The sequence below is a fragment of the Marmota monax genome, unplaced genomic scaffold (assembly GCF_021218885.2).
Source record: "Marmota monax isolate L192 unplaced genomic scaffold, Marmota_monax_Labrador192_F-V1.1 WCK01_AAM20220418_F8-fsc00029, whole genome shotgun sequence".
Lineage (NCBI taxonomy): Eukaryota > Metazoa > Chordata > Mammalia > Rodentia > Sciuridae > Marmota > Marmota monax.
In genome coordinates, this window is record NW_026693024.1 from 2,121,920 (window position 1) to 2,141,806 (window position 19,887).

The 19,887-nt window shown below is 34.9% G+C and overlaps 1 protein-coding gene and 1 non-coding gene across 3 annotated transcripts in view; one reads left to right on the forward strand and one right to left on the reverse strand.

Moving 5' to 3' along the window:
• The window catches only part of Gmds (GDP-mannose 4,6-dehydratase), a 643,159-nt gene that overhangs the window by 390,498 nt on the left and 232,774 nt on the right, over nt 1-19,887 (reverse strand). The gene's annotated exons all lie outside the window — the stretch shown is intronic.
• On the forward strand, nt 2,136-2,207 carry Trnaa-agc (transfer RNA alanine (anticodon AGC)). The gene has a single exon. It is a non-coding gene; the product is annotated as a tRNA-Ala (tRNA).

Sequence of the window (19,887 nt, forward strand, 5' to 3'; positions counted from 1 at the left end):
AAACAGATTTCCATTTAGAAATAAGATGCCAGGTCCTGCCCTCCCCCACCCCAGGCCCTCTTGGAATACCACCAATTTTTCCAGGCAAGTCTTCTGCTGTGCACCCCGACTCAGTTTGGTGAGAAGGGAACAGCCATAGCACTGCCCAGTGGGCCAGTGACTCATGCCTAATAATTCTATCCCCTCTTCCTGATCAATCTGTTCTGATGGACGGAGAGAAAAAGGTACTAGGAGGAAAGAGAAAGTGCTAGGAGAAGCAAAGAAAGTTCTGATGATGTTTCTTAGACCCTGAGGAAGGGATGAGGTCCCAGTTTGAGGTAGTTTTTGTTGTTGTTGTTGTTTTAATGTAAAGGCCTCAATGGGTCTAGGATTTCTGCTTAGGATACAAATCACCAGTATTCAGGAAGAGTGAATATTCCACTCAATATCTTGTAATAGTCTTATAGGAATAGTGACCTTATAGGGACTAAAAGACACATTGAAGGGAAAGCCACCTTTTGGCCTGTGGTCCCCTGGAGAGTTCAACATCACAGGCCAACTGGTGTGCAGAGCCTCCAAAGGGAGAGAGCAAAAAGAGATTTTCACCTCTGCTGAGGACAGGGGTGCTTCCTTACTACCAACACCAACCAGCTGACACCTCCCTTCATAAAGATGTGCATACTGTGAAGAGTTTCTAAACCTGGAGGAAAGTCAGTACCAAAAAATGGGAGAGAAGCCAGGCTGAGTAAGTACAGGAAAGGTCCCTCTGCAGCATGCTCAGGGTGATCTCAAGATCTCAGGCCTCAAGACCAGAAGAAGGCTGCTGTGAAACACAAAGAACAACTAAGGCCCAAGAAAAGCTCCAGGAAACTAAAGCCCATTAAACAAACAAACATGGAGGAAAATTAAGATTTTTGATGTAGAAGACTGACTGAAGGAAGGTAATCTTCTAGAACATGGAGGAAAAACAGTGAGTGAACAGATGAGAAACAAATGCCATTCCCAGGAGGTACCACATCTGTGCTATCTAACAGAGAAAAGAAAAGGAATAATCAACTGGAAAACACCCCTGAGAATAAAGTGCCAGAGGAGAACACTGTTAGCCCACATGTACCTAACTTCCTGATAAAATACACAGGTGTAAAACTATAGAAAAATCACAATGAGCTCCCTAGTAATAAGTTAAGGATGAAAAGGTAGGAGGATAAGAGAAGGCAGGAAGGCAGGTGACAGGGAGGAGGGAGGGTATACGCAATGCTAAATGCTAGAAGAGCCATAATGACACAAATATGAAGGCAAGGATTATGACATAAAATAGGCAAGGATTATGACATAAAATATAACACTAAGTGAGAAAAACATTTTTTTTAAAACAAGGAGATTAGACATTATCACCAGGAACAAAATATTTTGTGGGAAGTGCTACAGCCCCCGCAAAAAAAAAAAAAAAGATCCAAGTAAGTTGTGCAATGTTATAAACAATGAAGATGATAAAAACTATAATTAGATAGACCATGTTCAATAAAGTAGCTGTAGAATTAATGGCAATTATTCAAAAAGATATTAAACGAAAAAATGAGACTGATTTAGTAATTAACATGTAAATTATTTCTGTAAAACCTAAGTCTGAATAGAGTTGGCAGACAAGCAAAGGCAAGTACAGGATTTCCTTCCCTCCTTGGCAAGGACTCAATGTGATGAAGAAACTTAAAGGTCTGAGATAGAAAGATTCAAATATTCTTATGAGAAATAGTCAACAAAATAAAGTTAAAACAGAACTCCAGAATGAGTTCTCTAAAGAAACCAATATTAAGAAGAAACATCAAAAATAATCCAAAAGAAATCAAAGAGAACACAAATTAAAAAAAAAAACCCAGAACACAAATTATTATTTATTTTTGTGGTACTGAGGATCAAATCTAGACCCTTGTGCCAGCCCTAGAACATTTTTTTTAAGAAAAGGCAAGAATTAGAGCAAGGAGATCAATATTTTCATAGATAACAGCCTTGATTTCTTTTATGATTATAAGAAAGTTCTTTGAGTATTAACAAAAATTAATTATATGTTATTTTCAAGACAGCTGCATGAAATTACATGAAGCAGAAAAAAAATGAACAAAGATAAACAAATAATAATAAAAATGCAGACTTTGGGCTGGGGTGTAGCTCAGTGGTAGAGCACTTGCCTAGCATGCACAAGGCCCTGGGTTCAATCCCCAGCACTGGAGAGGGGAAAAAACTGTAAAAAAGCTAAAATATGAACATAAAGGAACACAGCTTTCAAATGTATAAAGTGCAAATAATTGAAAATTAAAGCAGAATTAGACAATTCAATTTTATTTAGAGGATTTCTAGATAAACCTTTGAATCTGAAAGACTAAGAAGTCAAAAATAAACAAAGGAAGATAGAGGTGTGAGGGGTGGGGGAGCTGGAGGAGGTACAGGTATGGTGACTATAGAGTCCCTAAGACTCAGCTCTGGCTTCCTGACTTTCTAGACGGGGTGGATTGTCTCCCTGCATGGACAGGACAACAAAGGAGAATATGAAAGCCCAGCAATAGCAAGTCCTGGGACAGCAGGCAGTTAGGGAAAAACAGGACACAAAGAAAGTCATGAGCAGAGAATCTGCTCAGAGGAGTGAAAGATAAGGAGCATGACAGGTGAGCTGGGGCCTTAGACATCAGGACAGATTTTTCCAAGAAAATTCTTTTTCCAAGGATTTTTTTCCAAGGGCATACCTAGACGTCTCTAAGATACACACCTATGAAGGCTCTGCAGAAAATGGAGGCATGCAGGAAAGGAGAACAGTAGCAGGGAAGTAGATGGACCATACAAAGCCCTGCAAAACCACAACCTAATTCCAGGTAAGGAAAAAGGTAAGGAAAGTCATGCTAAGTCTGCATCGGCCTGCATTCATCTCTGCTTGCAAACAAAGTGTAAAATCTGAAGTCTTTTAGGGAAATGAAGATGCTAGAGCACAGAGCCAGCAGTCAATAAATGCCTGCTCAAGGAGGAACAGGAAAGCACACACCATTAATCCTTAACTTACCTCAAGACCACAACACAAAGGAATACAATTTTAGTTGAAGGACAATACAATGTTAGAAGAAAAAACCTATTGTGTTTTTTGCATACATGCATAAAATTTAAAACTTTAAGATCTGCACTAATAGTATCTTTACAGTTTATATGTATATATTATGTATATTACATGCAGAAAAGGACACAGAAACTGGAAGCTGAGTGAGTCATACAAAGCTCATATATACATTATACAATATTAGATATTGTGTAATTATATATACTCCATAATATATAATATATATTTTATATTATATAGATCATACTATGTATTATATATTACATATGCAAAATATTGTATACATAATATATAAACTGTTTCATATTCTTATGAGAAACAATCAGCAAAACAAAGTTAGAATGCAACTCATGAATATATATGTATAATAAATTATATAATATATATACATTATGAACAGAAAAATATCTGTAAGTACCCAAATCTGTTAGAAAATTTCTGTAATAAGTTATTTGATCTCTCCTTAAGATCTACTTACTAGTGTACTGACAGATTTTGAAGGCTATCACCATAGTCAATTCTAGAACACTTTAATTATCTCAAAGGAAGCTCTGTATCCATTCATTAGCTGCCACTCCTCTAAACTCCATGGTTCCATACCTCTGCCCACCTTACCAACCACTAATACACTTTATTTATCTTTTACCTATTGTGGATATAATGTATAAACATGAACTTTATTTACTGTCTTCTTTCACTTTGTATATTTTTAAGTTTCATCCATACTGTAATGTGTAAAGAATGTGTGCCACCCTTTTTTATGGCAAAACAGTATCCCACTACATAACAATGTATAAAATATTTCATCCATTCAACAGCTGATGGATATTTGTACCATTTCATTTTCAGATACTATGAATAATACTGCTGTAAACATTGTTGCACAAGTTCCTATGTGGACCTCTACTTCCATTTCTCTTGGATAGATACCTAAGAGTAGAATTGCAAGACCTTAAGGTAGCTCTATGTTTGATCATTTGGGGATATACAGACTATTTTTCCAAAATTTTCAAAAATTTTACATTCCCACCAAATGCATATAAAGATTCTAATTCTCCCATTTCTTCACAAACATAGTCATTGTCTGACTTCTACATTCTAACCATCTTAATGGAGATGAAATACTATTCTACTGTGCTTTATTTGCACTTCCCTGATGACTAATGATGCTGAGTATATTATTCAAGGTTTCTGTCACTTTAGTAAAATATCTCAGACAATTAATTATAGAGAAAAGGTTTATTTTGGCTCACTGTTTGAGAAGTTCAGTATACAATCAGTTGGCCCTGTTGCTTCTGGGCCTCTGGTGGGTTGCTTGATGGCACTGGTAGAGTACCCAGCTGAGGAAAACTGTTCATTTCTAGGCCAGGAAGCAAAAGAGAATAAGGGACCAGGGTTCCACAATTCAACTCAAAAGGCACACACCTCTAATGACCTAAAGACCACCTGCTATGTCTTGTCTCTTACAAAGCTCTTCTGCCTCCCTAGGAACCAAACCTCTAACACAAAAGCCCTATGGGACATTTAAGATCAAACTATATCATTGAGCATATTTTCATGTGCTTACTGGCTATTGTGCATCTTTTTCATCTGAGAAATATCTTCTTCTTTTTTACTTTTAATTGGGTTGTTTATCATATTATTATTGGGTTGTACAAGTTTTCCTGTATTCTAGTTACTTTTAATTTAATCTTTTCTACTTTTAATTGGGTTGTTTATCATATTATTATTATGTTGTACAAGTTTTCCTGTATTCTAGTTATACACCCTTTATCAGATAGATGATTTCCAAATAGTTTCCTCCATTCTATGTGTTGCCTTTCACTTTCTTCATGATATTTCTTGAAGCACAAATGTCTTAACTTCATGAGGTTCAATTTTTTCTTTTTTTTATTTGGGCTTTTAGTATCATAATTAAAAACCCCTTGACAAATCCATGATCATGAAGATCCTTCCTGTGTTTTCTTCCAAGAGTTTAACGTTTTCTTTGTTTTACTTATTGTCTTCAGTGAGTTACATTCTGAAATGAATTCCAAGAGGAAGCACACAGTTGCTGAATAACCAGAGCTATATTTAAAATTTGTTTTAAAGAGTTTGTTTAAAGATGGTCCTGAAGGGAAAACTGAGCTTATATCAAGTCTCAGGGTTGCATGTTCTTTGCTCTATCACCTTCCAGAATCAAGGGTATGTTAATTCTTTAACAAATATTGTTGAGTGCCTACCCATGTTAAAGAGTAGCAGGGTGGGCAAACACAGTATTCTTGCCCTCATGGCTCTTCTATTCTAGTAGAAGAAAATGAACAATCAACAAAAACTATATACAAGTTGGTGACAAGCATTGCAGATATAAGGCAGGAGGAATGAGGGATGGAGTTAGAAACTAAAGTGAAAGTGGAAACATTGCCAAAAGATGCTCTGACTTCAATGTTTCCCATCATCTTTTCTTTCTTTTACTGTTTGGGATCTTATACAAACTAATGTTGAATACAATAAAAAGTCTTTAATATGAAATTGAAAAATTTTTCCAGTGTCACATATTGGACATCTTATTATGATACCTACCCTTTACTAATTTCAGGAACTTAAATGGTGAAGAAAGCTCTAGGTCATGTAGCTATATTTTATAATAATTTTGAATTATATCTAAGGCAAACAACACAGACTTCTGAGCCCCAAATCCATAAAGAAGAGAGCCTTTTTTAATGCTATAACAGAAATCACAAATATCATACTTAGAGAACAAAATTAAATTCACCATCTACTTGTTGAACAAAATTTAATTCACCATCTACTTGTTGAGTGGCTAGAAACTTCAAAACATTACACTGAAAATGGATCCTAAGCTCAATGCAAATCAAAATACTTACCAGAAAATCTACCACTTTTACTTTGGTGCAAAAAACTTCTTGGTTGAACACTTGAATTTTTTTTCCCAAATTATTTTCCAAATACCACAAGTCAGGGAAAAAAAAATAAGAATACATTTAACATGAAGAGTTCATGTCTGAACATGAAGCACCTTGGCTACCACCAGACCATATTCTACAACAGAACATGTGATAATGAACTACATGTTTCCTAAGCTACCATACCTGTAAAGGAATGTCAGAGTGAAAATCAGAGTCCAACTATGGGATAATTTTCTGCTTAGTCATAACTAATCTAGGTATACAGAAAGCCATGATGACAATATTGCTGATGAATGATGATGATGAGGTGTTAGATGTTATCTTATTAGTATCCTTTATATCCCTATAACATAATGACAGAGTACATGTTATTTCAATTTTGTAAATTGGGAAATCATAAACAATATAATTTACTTAAAATTACAATGAGTCAAAATGCTGCCAGACTCAATGACCAATGAGAGCACTCTGTGTACTAAATCATAAATTTAAAAAGCATATGTCATTTATAACTGTCTCAAAAGAACCTAACAAAAATGAATGCATAAATTTCCAAGGAGCAGTAGCAATTAGTTTTAAAGGCACTCAGGAGAGGAAGACTTGCTAAGAGTGACCGATCATTCACCTTAATCATAAAAAATTTGCCTGATAATCTCAAAATACTCAAATTGGAATACAATAAAATTTAACAAATTCTTTTTTTGAAATCTGCCTTGCAGTGGGGAAGGATAAAATGATCTCAGGAATCAATCAACACCTTTCAAAGGTCTGGGAAATCACTAACTTGAGCTTAAGCCAGGACCCATTATTTTAAATTGGTATTGAATCAAAATCTTCTACTGTGACTTCTTTTCCAATGCTACATCTTACACAGCAAGAAAAAAAAAAAGATAACCTGATGAGATGTTCACATAACATCCTACTCTGTAATATATCACACAGTTTAAAACAGCAAAGTTTTCAGAGCACTTTTTCTGGTTATAGGGCACAGTTAAATAGAAGCCATTAACAGGTTGCTGTTGGTATTGGGGAGATAGCACACAGGTGGAAAATGTTCTAATTAGCATGTGCAACCCTGAGTTCAGTCCCCAGCATAGATGAAAGGACACCATTTTTTATTATACCTTATCATAAAATAATCACCATTACTACTTCACAACAAATCAAAAATTGAGAATAGAATTTAGTCATTTTAAAAATTCTACAATTCATTATGATAACTAATTTTTTAAAAATTAAAGTTTTTCACAAATTCTTCTCTTAAGTCCTTCCAGACTATATCAAATATGATATACCAAGGAGCTTTGACAACCTACGAGCTAGCTGATAGAGGGGACATGACACAAAAGATTCCATCTGTTAGGGTTGGTTCAGTTTTCCTACTGACTGGATTGTTCTGAACTATCACTGGGTCTTGTGGGTAATACTAAAATTCTAGACTTGGCACTGTCATGAAACAGGAAAGAAATCCTGAACACTAGATCCCCTGACATTTCTGAAATTATGTGAGGAGAACAAACGTGACAGAAATAAGGACTAAAGGGGAAAAAAAAGATAACCTGATAAGATGTTCACATAACATCCTACTCTGTAATATGTCACACAGTTTAAAACAGCAAAGTTTTCAGAGCACTTTTTCTGGTTAAAGAAAAAGTCACAAGCTATAGAAGCCATTAAAAAGTAAAACAACTGGGAGTCAAGACAGGGCCTTATTTTAAGCAGACTTTAAGTGAGTTTCTGATGTTTATATTCAATACTGCTCTTTAAATTTTTTTTTTTAGTTGTTGATAGACATTTTTTAAATTTATTTATTTTTATGTGGTGCTCAGGATCAAACCCAGTGCCTCACACGTGCTAGAAAGCACTCTACCACTGAGCCACAACCCCAGCCCCAATACTGCTCTTTAGAAAATAATTTGAGCTAATGTTTGATATTAGCTGCTGAAAACCTATCTATAAAATATAGCAGCTAGAAAAAAGCTTGATAAAGTTCCATAGATTTAATAACTAGATAAGGGTGACCTACCATGGTGCATAGATTATAAGTGAGAGCTGTTCAAGTACTTAAGAAATACTTATGGGTACTAATAAACAAAATCCTGTTTTAAGTAGTTTCAACATTCTTGCTAAAATTGTGTTTGTACTATTAGTTTGCTTAGTGGAACTTTTTTCTGAGACAGTTATGGTGAGTTTTAATAAGGCTGTGTCTGGAATAGCTCAAATCTTGACTCAATGGGGCCTAGATTAATAAGGTTTTAAATCACCTCAAAATACAAGGCCTCATACAAGATGTTGAGTATCACTAGGATTCAGGGAATTCAACTATATGGTCCAAGCTAAAGGTAAAAAAATTTTAGTCAGAGCCAATCTATCATGGCCATCTACCCCTCAGAATACAATTGCCCCTTTATGATTTCAACTCTTGAAGGGAAAAAGTAGAAATGAATTTGTGTGTCCTGAAAAGAACACAGACTGGAGTTTCATCCTAATCAACTGGAATTTTGACATACAAAATCCGGTTTAACAGTTTTGGTTTTTGTTAGATTATTTTCCATCAAAAATCTAGTTAAAACAAAAGCCTAAATCCCATGGTCTACTACTTCACTGGCTCTATCAGAAATACAACTTCATCTTCTTGATCTCCCATTAACCAAATTTAAGCCCAGGCATCTATCTTTTCCATACTTAAATCCAGTGTGTTCAACCTCACAGAGAAAACGGTTTTTGACGCACACTGAATGTATGGCTTCCAAACGCAGCTGGGTCCTCCACACCACCCAGTACTCCTTTTGATTGCATTTGACTCATGGCTCTTGAAATTCACTCTTTCCTTTGGCTTCTACACACCACCAATGCTAATTATCTTCCCACTTCCCTGATGCCTTGCTTTTTTGTTTTTTGGAGGGCAAGGGCATTAGGGATGGAACCCAGGCCTCTCATGTATGCTAGGCAAGTACTCTACCCACTAAGCACTCTATCACTCTCAAGCAAACTCTTTTCAACCAGTACAATCTTAACTCTGAGTGTTCCCAAAGGCCAGTTTTCTCCCATAGAACTCACTCTGTGTACCGATTTCTTCACATTCAGTTAGCACTTAATACACTAATGACCTTTAAGTCCTCATTTCTAAGTCAACCATCATTTGAGCTCCAGAGACCTCACGCCTGAATGTCTCTCACCTACATTCACCTAGCTGAACTGACAGAAATGTAGAAACCATCAAATTCACTGGTTTCTGGGGTGAAGAGAAGTTGTGTTCTATACTCTGCTCTTAATAACACATTTCTTAGCTACTGCCACAAAATGGATTTATTGATAGGTAAACCTAAAAAATGAGTATTTTATATGTTATATGCATTCTGCTTTATTTATGTACATGTTGTGTTAACTGAAAAATCACTATCTACATCATTCTACCAAGTCTTCCTTCCCATCAATGATTTCTACCACCTTTTCTATTCTACCACCAAAAAGTAGTGTTTTAAGCAATATGCATAGATGGTCTATGTAGGAAGAAAATTCTAATCTGTTATATGACTTCTTGTCTTACAGTTTTCCCTAGGGGTAAAAAGACAAAGGTAAAGATTGCATACTCATACTTTTTGTACTCTTATAAACACAACAGAAAATAATAAACTCCTCTAGAACACACAGACTAAGGTGAGCAGGATTTGATGGGATGGAGTAACTACAATAGTTACTCAGCCTTCAATAGTTCTAAGGCGTGAAATGCAGGGAAGTGTCTCAGACTCCCTTACGCATGCCAATATGCCATAAAACCGCTCCCTTAAGAGCTCAATCTCAAGCCCTTGCTGCTCGCTCTCGCTCTCTCTCTCTCTCTTTCTCTCTCTCTCTCTGTCTCTCTCTCTTAGAGGGGGAGGGGTTGCTGGTGGTGAGAAATACAAAGTGTGCTGCTGAGTAAACCAACCATCAAAGGCAAATAATACTATTATAACATACCATAAATGTCTAAAAAATGACATTCTTATTCAATTCTAAGAACACTATCTTTCCAGTTATTTATAATAAAAAATTCTATAAAAACTGAAGTCTTTAAGTTCACTAATTTCCTCTTACTATTCTGTGTGTGTGTGTGTTTTTTTCCTTTCACATTTAAGAATATTTAGTAGCTTGGACTGGGGATGTAGCTCAGTTGGTAGAGTGCTTGCCCAGCATGCCCAATGCCATGGGTTCTATTCCCAATACCACAAAAAGAATATTTAATAACTTGATATTTTCTAATACTTGTGTTCTGAAATTCACTTGGTTTTCTCATATAAGGATCTGATTTTTTTTTTCCTCTTGAGGTTTAAAGTCAACTGCACTTCAGAAACATTCACTTTCTGGTCCTGAGTTTTGGCTTCTACTTTGCTTCTTATCTACTCCACTAATTCTGTATAAAGCAAGTTGCTGGATTTATAATCAAGTTTGCTAAAATAAAAATAGGATGCCAGATGTCAGTGCAAACTCTATTATCATTATTTTATATCCAGTATTTCATTTAATATTTATTACAATCCAGTGTACTTGCATTATTATTCTAATTTAAAGAAAGAAAATGGTTAAGTTTGTATTTATTTCTGATTGATTGGCCAGTCACACTGGTAATATATTTCAGACCTTTTGTCCCCCCATTTGTGCATTCACATATCCTGAGGATGCTACACTGTCATTTCCTCATTGACACTCAAGGAAATCATGGCGAAAATGTGATAGGACAACTCTCAATAGTGAGAGGGTGCTACTTAGGTGACTTATATGTCTATAGCTTCCCAAGACCCACATTAAACCTCTGAGGGCTGGGGTTGTGGCTTAGCAAAGAACACTTACCTAACATGTGCGAGGCCCTGAGTTCAATCCTCAGCACCATATAAAAATAAATAAAATAAAGGTATTGTGTCCAACTGCAAAATAAAATTTTTAATAAAACCTCTGAAATCAGACTCTGGGGATGGTGGCATTATCTCTAGATGTGTGGCCATATTTGTGAACCAATGGCTTTCAAAATTACACTTCAGACTTAGACTTCATTGTTGGCAAAGGCAGACTAAATTCCAAGACTCGCAATTTGAAGTCCTGAGAGATCTTCACAGTACCAAAAAGATACGCTGTTTAAAAGGCAGGAGGAATCGGTGTCACAAATGTTAGATCTGAGAAAAGAGAACTTTCAAACCTGTCTGCCTAATCCATTTTAAACAGTATTCTAGTAACTCACTATGTAGATAACTAAGAGAGCTCATTAATCATCTGAAAGCGAGGGCTGTATAAATACATAAAGTTGATAATGAATAGCACTTCCCATTCCCAGTTGAATGAATTTCCAAATTTCATCTTTTTCTTTTTTTAAAATTAAAAAAGTTACTCCATTCTATTGTCCATGATGACTTAAAAATCACTATGACAAAATCATAGAATTTGCAGGGAAATGGATGGCATTAGAGCAGATTATGCTAAGTGAAGCTAGCCAATCCCTAAAAAACAAATGCCAAATGTCTTCTTTGATATAAGGAGAGTAACTAAGAACAGAGTAGGGATGAAGAGCAGGAGAAGAAGATTAACATTAAACAGGGATGAGAGGTGGGAGGGAAAGGGAGAGAGAAGGGAAATTGTATGGAAATGGAAGGAGACCCTCAGGGTTATACAAAAGTACATACAAGAGGAAGTGAGGGGAAAGGGAAAAATAATACAAGGGGGAGAAATGAATGACAGTAGAGGGGGTAGAGAGAGAAGAGGGGAGGGGAGGGGAGGGGAGGGGAGGGGAGAGGGGATAGTAGAGGATAGGAAAGGCAGCAGAACACAACAGACACTAGTATGGCAATATGTAAACCAATGGATGTGTAACTGATGTAATTCTGCAATCTTTATATGGGGTAAAAATGGGAGTTCATAACCCACTTGAATCAAAGTGTGAAATATGATATATCAAGAAATTTGTAATGTTTTGAACAACCAACAATAAAAAATTAAAAAAAAAATCACCTCTACTGCAAAACCAGCAGCTTTTCATGACTCACAGATATACATACACACAGAACATCACAATTTAAGACAGGAAGATAATCACCAGACTCCCAAGATACAGAAAAGCAGACTACATCACTTCAGTGAATTCTTCAAAATGTTCTGAATGATTTTGATAAACACATTAATTAAATTTTCATCATAATAAGAGATGAGACAAAGGTAAACATACATATTAATTAGGGTCTATAATAGAATAAAATCATGCACAGGGCATTTTAAATCAGAGTAATTACCGGCTCATTTACAAGTAAGTGACATCACGTGGACACTCAACTAGAAAGCAGGATCTCTGAACCTGAGTATGGAAAGTTTTATCTCTTGAATCAAGTAACAGTATTAAAGAAGTTATTTATTGATATATTTCACATTTCAAGAAAAGAACAAATAGTTCACGACTATAGAGGACTAAGATGATTTTATGGCTACAATATTCTAAAAAAAATCTAATTTTTGTACTCTTGAACAAAGAACTCATGGAGTCGACTCAGTGATGAGCTCTCTAAAGGCTGAATGGAAACTGTGAGAAACCTCTCCAGTTCTAATAGCAGCATCAGGTACTAGCCAAGCAAGAACCCTATGGAGGGAAGGATTTTAAGAGAACTTCAAGTGAAACCCAGAAACCCAGAACAATTAAGTTCTTGTAAAAGCCACTGATACATTCAAAGCAGCATAGAGGGCTGAGGTGGGATAAGGTGGGTCTAAGAAAAGGATAAATCCAATGCAGATTTTTTTTAAATTTTCTAACTTATTCTTTTTTTTAATATTTGCTTTTTAGTTGTAGTTGAACACAATACCTTTATTTTATTTATTTTAACGTGGTGCTGAGGATTGAACCCAGGGCCTCGCACATGCTAGGCAAGAGCTCTACCGCTGAGCCACAAACCCAGCCCCCAAAGTAGATATTTAATCTGAACCCCCAAAGTCAGAAATAAAGGAGATACAAATTGGTAACAGGATAAAACTAAAGCTGGAAAGGAAAAATGACTATCAGAATGTGATAAAAGCAGCTCATGTTAATTAAAATAGAAAATTAAAACTATGGTCTTCATCTCTACCAGCAGAATTCTACAAAGTATAAAAAATGTTATTGTATTTTCTAGGACAATTGCTTATATTTATTTTGAATAGAGCTTCAATAACCAATGGGAAAATAGTAAATGACCTAAATGTTACTAAAATACAAGAAAAGTATTTCAAGATATAATAGCTGAAAATTGTCACAATTTGGTGAAGACTATAATCTTTAGAGCCAAGAAACCTGATGAACTCTGAGCAGGATAAACATAAAGAAAAAAGCAAAGCATATCATAATCAAATCACTATAAGCTAGTGATACATACAGAAAACATTAAAAACAGAGGGAAACTAAGATGAAAATGAGATTACTTCTGAGAAAATGATATAAAACAGAATATAATAGAAGAAACATTTTTTAAAATGCTAAAATCACTAGCATTCTATGTCCACTGAAAACAACCTTCAAAAAAGCAGATGAAATAAAGACTTTGGTGCAGATGAATAAAAGCTGACAAAATTCATTAAGAGCAGACAGATTACATGAAAAGTAAAACATACATGAAATGAAAATTTGTATTCTATTCAAAGAAATGAACAACAGAAGTGATAAAGATGTGGGTAAATAAGACTTTTTCCATATAGAAAATGTTCTTTAAACAAATGTTAAAAGCAAAAGTAATATAAATGTATTGTAGGGTCAAGTAAAAATAAAATCTATGAAAATAATAGAACAAAGATCAAATGAAGAAATATAAATGTCCCACTTTCAGCTTCTTGCTTTACATGGGATATGGTATAAATTGCCTACAAATAGAGAGTGATAAGATGAATGTGCATGTTACAAAATCTAGAACAATCATTTTAAAAATTAAAAAGTAAATATAGGGGCTGAGGCTGTGGCTCAGCGGTAGAGCACTCGCCTAGCATGTGCAAGGCGCTGGGTTCGATCCTCAGCACCACATATAAATAAAAGTATTTAAAAAATCACATCAATCTTTAAAAAAAAGTAGATATAGAAAAATGAAAGGACATCAAAAAGAATGCTGTAAAATATCTAATTTACCCCAAATAAGGCAAGAAAAGATTAAAAGAATCCAAGAAAAAAATAATAAATACAAAAGACTAAAGGCTTCCTGTAATGGGCAATTATATCAAATGAAAAGATCTAAACACTCCCATTAAAAGAAAGATTGTCTGACTAGATAAAATTACATGACTCAGTTATATATTTTTATGTGAAACACATCTTCAGTATAAAGACAGAAAAAACTATAGGTAAAAAGACAGATGGAGTTTTATCAAGTCAACACCAATCTCAAGGACTTCAGCTCCAACATGTAAAGAGCTGGGAAGTCATTCTTCATATCCTCAAAGCAAGAAAAAAATCAGGAACAAATGGGAAACCAATAACTTTTCTTATATCCATGAGAAAATTGAAGTCACAGGACAAACAACCATCCTAAAATCTGACGAGACAGGTGAATTCAGACAATCACAGTGGAGACTGGTTTACCTGAAGCTGGCATAAGAGAGCCATAAACTCATAGGAAAATTTAAATGGTATCTTCAGTGAATTGTTAAAGGGTAAGTGGGGACTATCTTGGGAGTTAAAAAGTTCTGGGTGTCCTGTCTTAGAAGGGTCCCAACAGTTTCCAGGATTTTACCTACAGGAACTTCACTAGATTCTCATGGGAAAGCTCAGAGAAAACCTTCCTACTATTTCAGTGAGGAAAAGGAAAACAGAAACCATTTTGAAATACAGATGCTCCTAGATTTATGATGGGGTTATGTCCCAATAAACCCAATGTAAATTGAAAATAAATCTAACATATCCAGTCTGCTATACATCCTGGCTTAGCAGCACAGCACACAGGAGAGTGGAGGTTGTACCCTGCCCATTATCACAGGCTGACTAGGAGCCATGGCTGGCTGCCACTGCCTACCATATCACCAGAAAATTTGGACTATATATTGCTAGCCCAGGAAAAGATCCAAATTCAAAATTCGAAGAATAAAGTATGATTTCTGCTTGTTGCATATGGTTTTCATACCATCATAAAGTGAAAAAAAAATCATAAGTCGAATTTTTGAAATTCAGATATTCAAGAGCATAAGCTGGGCTGTGCTCTGGGACAAAGTACTTTAATACAGCCTTAGCTGACCTAGAGAAAGAGTAAACACTCAACCCTAGGCCCATCTATCTTTCCAGCATCGTCTGTAAGAGAAGGGAAAAAATGCTAAGAAACACTTTTTAAGGTCATAAGCCAGGAACTCAGCCCCATCTTTAAAAATGAAATATAATCACAAGATTATAAAATGTTTCCCTTCCAGAATGCCTTACCAACACAGCAGTGTTAGTATAACAGGGGATTGATTAGAAGTGAGAAAGCAACAAGCCACAGAAACTATTTAGGAAGGAGTTCTCAGATGATCCCAGACTCAGGAGGGGAAGAAAGAAAAAAACTAGGGGCAAACTAGAGGGAATGCAAGCCCCTGAGACCTATAGCTACAGCAAATACTAAACACTGCCCAGTTCGTGGTCAGATAAATGTCATACCTCATACTAAAAAGCCTACATCTCAGTTCCTATTACCTGATATATCATGCCAAGCTTTCAAGAAGAAAAGGAAAATGTTATGAAAACAAAAAAGCAAAGAAAACTAAAACCAAAAACACAATCTGAAGATGTAAAACAAGGACTAGAAGCAGATTCCCATATGACACAAATTTTAACATTATTAGAGAAGGAAGTTATTATAACTATTATTAATACATTAAGGCCCTAAGGGAAAAAATGGATAATATATGAGAAAGATGGGCAAGGGAAGCAGAGCTAGAAGAAGAAATCAAAACACTATAACAAAGATGAGAAATGCCCTTGACACAGCAAGGAATCAGTGAGGTCCTAGATATGTCAATAGAAATACTGCAAACTGAAATGCAAAGAAAAAAAAATAAAAAGAAAACAGAACAGAATATCTAAGAACTGTGAAATAATTTAGAAGGTGTAACATCCATGTAACAGAAATACCAAAAGAAGAAATAAGAAAGAAAAACAAACAATGAATAATGGCTGAGACTTTTCCAAACAGAATGACAAATACCATATCAAAAAATTAAGGAAGAACAAAAAACCCTAGGGAGAATGAATACCAATAAAATCTATAGCCATGCCTACCACATTCCAGCTGCAGCAAACCAAAGCAAAGAGAAAATCCTGAAAGAAGTTTCTTGTCATAAACCACAAAAGTAAGAAGAGAATTAAGTGAACCATTTAAATTGTTGGGAAAAAACCCCAACAACCTTAAATGTTATAAGCAGCAAAATCATCCTTCAAAAAAGAAAAATAAAGTCTTTATAAAATGAACAAAAAGGAGTGTATTTGTTGCCAGCAGACCTACTTGGCAAAAAAATGTTCCAGTGTTTTCAGAGACAAGGAAAATTATTTACATCAGAAATGTGGATCCAGCTCAGCAAAAAAGAAAACTGTCATAAAAGAAATAAATGAAGGTAAAATAATTTTTTTCTTATTATTAATTGACCTAATAGACAACCATTTAATATAAAACTAGCAACAATATATCCGGTGATTAAAGCAGATGAATAAATGAAATGAATGATAGGAAATGGATGAGAACTAGAAATACGAGGTTATAAGATACTTGAACCACCTGTGAAGTAGTATGTTATTTAAAAGTGGGTTTACATTAGTTGTAAATGTATACTGGGAACTTCAGCACAATGACTGAAAAAAATTGAAAAACATATTTGGTACAGTAAGAGGAAAGAAAATGAAATCATATAAAATACTTAATAAAAACATGAGAACATGAAATAGGGTAAGATGAAAAACAAGAAACAAAATTTAGTTGAGAGAAATAGAACACAGCTTACATAGCTGTTTAACATAGTAGATATTAATCCAACTGAAATGATCAATATCATTTTAAATGTGATTTGCCTAAACATCACAATTAAAAGAATGACAGAATAGATAAGGAAAAAATTACTTAACTATATGTTGGAATATAAGAAACTCACTTTAAATATAAAGAAAGGAAGCCCAAAGAAAAAAGATGGAGAAAATGTATCATGGTAACTCTAATCAAAAGAAAGTTTTATAAAGTATATTACTCTCTGAAAGATTAAGAAAATTATCAGGGATAAAGAGGTCTAATGGTAATGAAAAAGAGGTCAGCTCTCCAAGAAGACCCCTTTATCACTCTTATTATATGTTAGAGATTAATAAGGTAATAATCTTTAACAAGTATGCACCTGTTATGGTTTAGATACTAGGTATCCCCCAAAAGTCACTTGTGAGACAACACAAAAACATTCTAAGGTGAAATGATTGGGTTATAAGAGCCTTAACCAATCAGTGAATTAATCCCCTGACAGGGATTAACTGAGTGGTAACTGTGGACTGATAGGGTGTGGGTGGAAGAAGTGGGGGCGTCACGAATGCCTTTGGGGTGTTTATTTGGTGAGCTGGGCTTATTCTCTCTGTTTCCCCTCATCATGTTTGCCATTTCCCTCTGCCACAGTCTTCTGCCATGATGTTCTTCCTCACCTTGAGTCCCAAGGAATGGAGTCCGCTGTCTGAGTGAGACCTCTAAAACCATAAGCCCCAGATAACTTCTCCTCTAGTCACAGCAGTGAAAAGGCTGACTAAAACAGCACCCAACAGGAGAGCAACAAAACTCATCAGGAATGAACTGACACTTCAAAGAGAAACAGAAAAATCTACCATTAGACATAATGATTAGTCACAGCCCTCTTATCAGTAATTTACAAATCTGGCAGGCAGAACCTAAGTAAGGATACAGTTGAAGTCAACAGCGTCAATGATCGATCAACTAATGAGATCTGACAGTTACAAAATATGTCATCCAAGAAGCAGAATACACATTACCTTCAATCTCACGTAAAACATCTACCAAGACAAACCACATTTGGGGCCACAAAACACACCTTAACAAATTTAAAAGAACAGAAATAGAAGTGTGCTCTCAGATCACAATGGAATTACATTTATAAACTATTAAGATATTAAACAGTATATTTCTCAATAATAAATGAGTCAAAAAAGAAGTATCAAGAAAAATTTTAAATATTCTGAACTACAGAAAATGAAAATACTATTGATCAAAATTTGTGGGATTCAGATAAAGCATTAGAGGAAGTTTTATAGCATTCAATGTAATATTAAGAAAGAAAAGATCTAAAATTAACAAACTAATCTTCAACCTTAGAAAACTAAAGAGAGAATGGCTATATAAACCTACACCAAGGAAAAGAAATACTTTTAAAAATATAACAAAAACAAATAATATTGAAAAGAGAAAAATCAATGAAAACAGGAGCTGATTCTTTGAAAAGATCAATAAAACCGATAAACCTCTGGGACGGGGCTTGGACTCAGTGGTAAAGCACTTGCCTAGCACATGTGAGGCACTGGGTTTGATCATAAGCACCACATAAAAAATAAAATAAAGGTATTGTGTACATCTACAACTAAAACTATGTATTAAAAAAACTGATAAACCTATAATCAGGCTAACAAAGAGAGAACATAAATTACTACTATAATAAATGAAAGAAGGGTCAACGCTACTGGATTCCACGGACTTTTAAAAAGTAATAAGAGACTATTATGAACAAGTCTGTGCTCATAAACTTGATAACTTAGATAAGTGGACCGATTCATATGACTTTAAAAAACACAAGCTACCAAAACTCACACAAGGAGAAACAGATATCTGAATAGAACTATATCTATTAAAGAAATTGAATCAAAAACCACTAACATTCAAACCAGAGAACACAGGACCCAAGTGGCTTCACAGGCAAGTTTGACCAAATTTCAAGGAGGAAATGATGTCTAAACCCTACAATTGCTTCCAGAAAAGCAAAGTAGAGGAAGCACTTCCTAAATCGTTCTAAGAAGCCAGCATTATCCTAATATCAAGACCCTACTACTAATATCACAATAGGGAATGACTGGCAGAGTCTCCCAGAGCTAAACATTCTTCTGAAACAATCCAGCAGTTATGCTCCTAGGTCCTTACCAACTGAGATAAAAACAGATCCACTCAAAAATATGTGCATGTATACTGACAACAACTTTATTCATAGTTAACAAAAACTGAAGCAACAAAGATGTCCTTCTCTAGGTGAATGAATAAACACTGGTAATACACACACAATAGATTAATATTCAGCAATAAAAATAAGAGTTGTCAAGCCATGAAAAGATATGGAGAAAATCTTAAGTGCATATTGTTTGGTGAAATAAGCCAGGCTGAAAGGCAATAGACTACATGATTGCTTCTTTACAAAATTCTGGAAAAGACAAAACTATAGAGGCAGTAAAAAGTGTGTTTGCCAAAGAACGAAGGAAAGGTAAATAAATGAAGCACAAGACAATTTTAGTTTAGTCAAACTATTCTGTATAATACTTGATGAGTACAGGCCTTACATTAAGCATTTAATATACCAGTATTGGTTCCTTATTAGTTAATAATAAGGTAACAATATCAGTTCCTTAATTTTAACAAGTATTCAACACTAATATAAAATAAATAGTAGAGGCAACTGCTGCAGAGAGGAGGTAAACATGAGAACTCTTCATTGCCTGTTCAATTTTTCTATAAATCTAAAACTGGTATGAAAGATTAAAAAAAAGAAGAACAGTGGGTATCTATATTAATAGCAAGTAATGAAAAACAGACAATAAGCCAGAAAAGAAATTAACAACAAATAATAACCAAGGAATATCACCAAGAATAAAGAGTGACATGTCACAACAAAAGTGCTGTCAAGTAATGATGAAGGTGTACGGATCTAAATATGCATGCA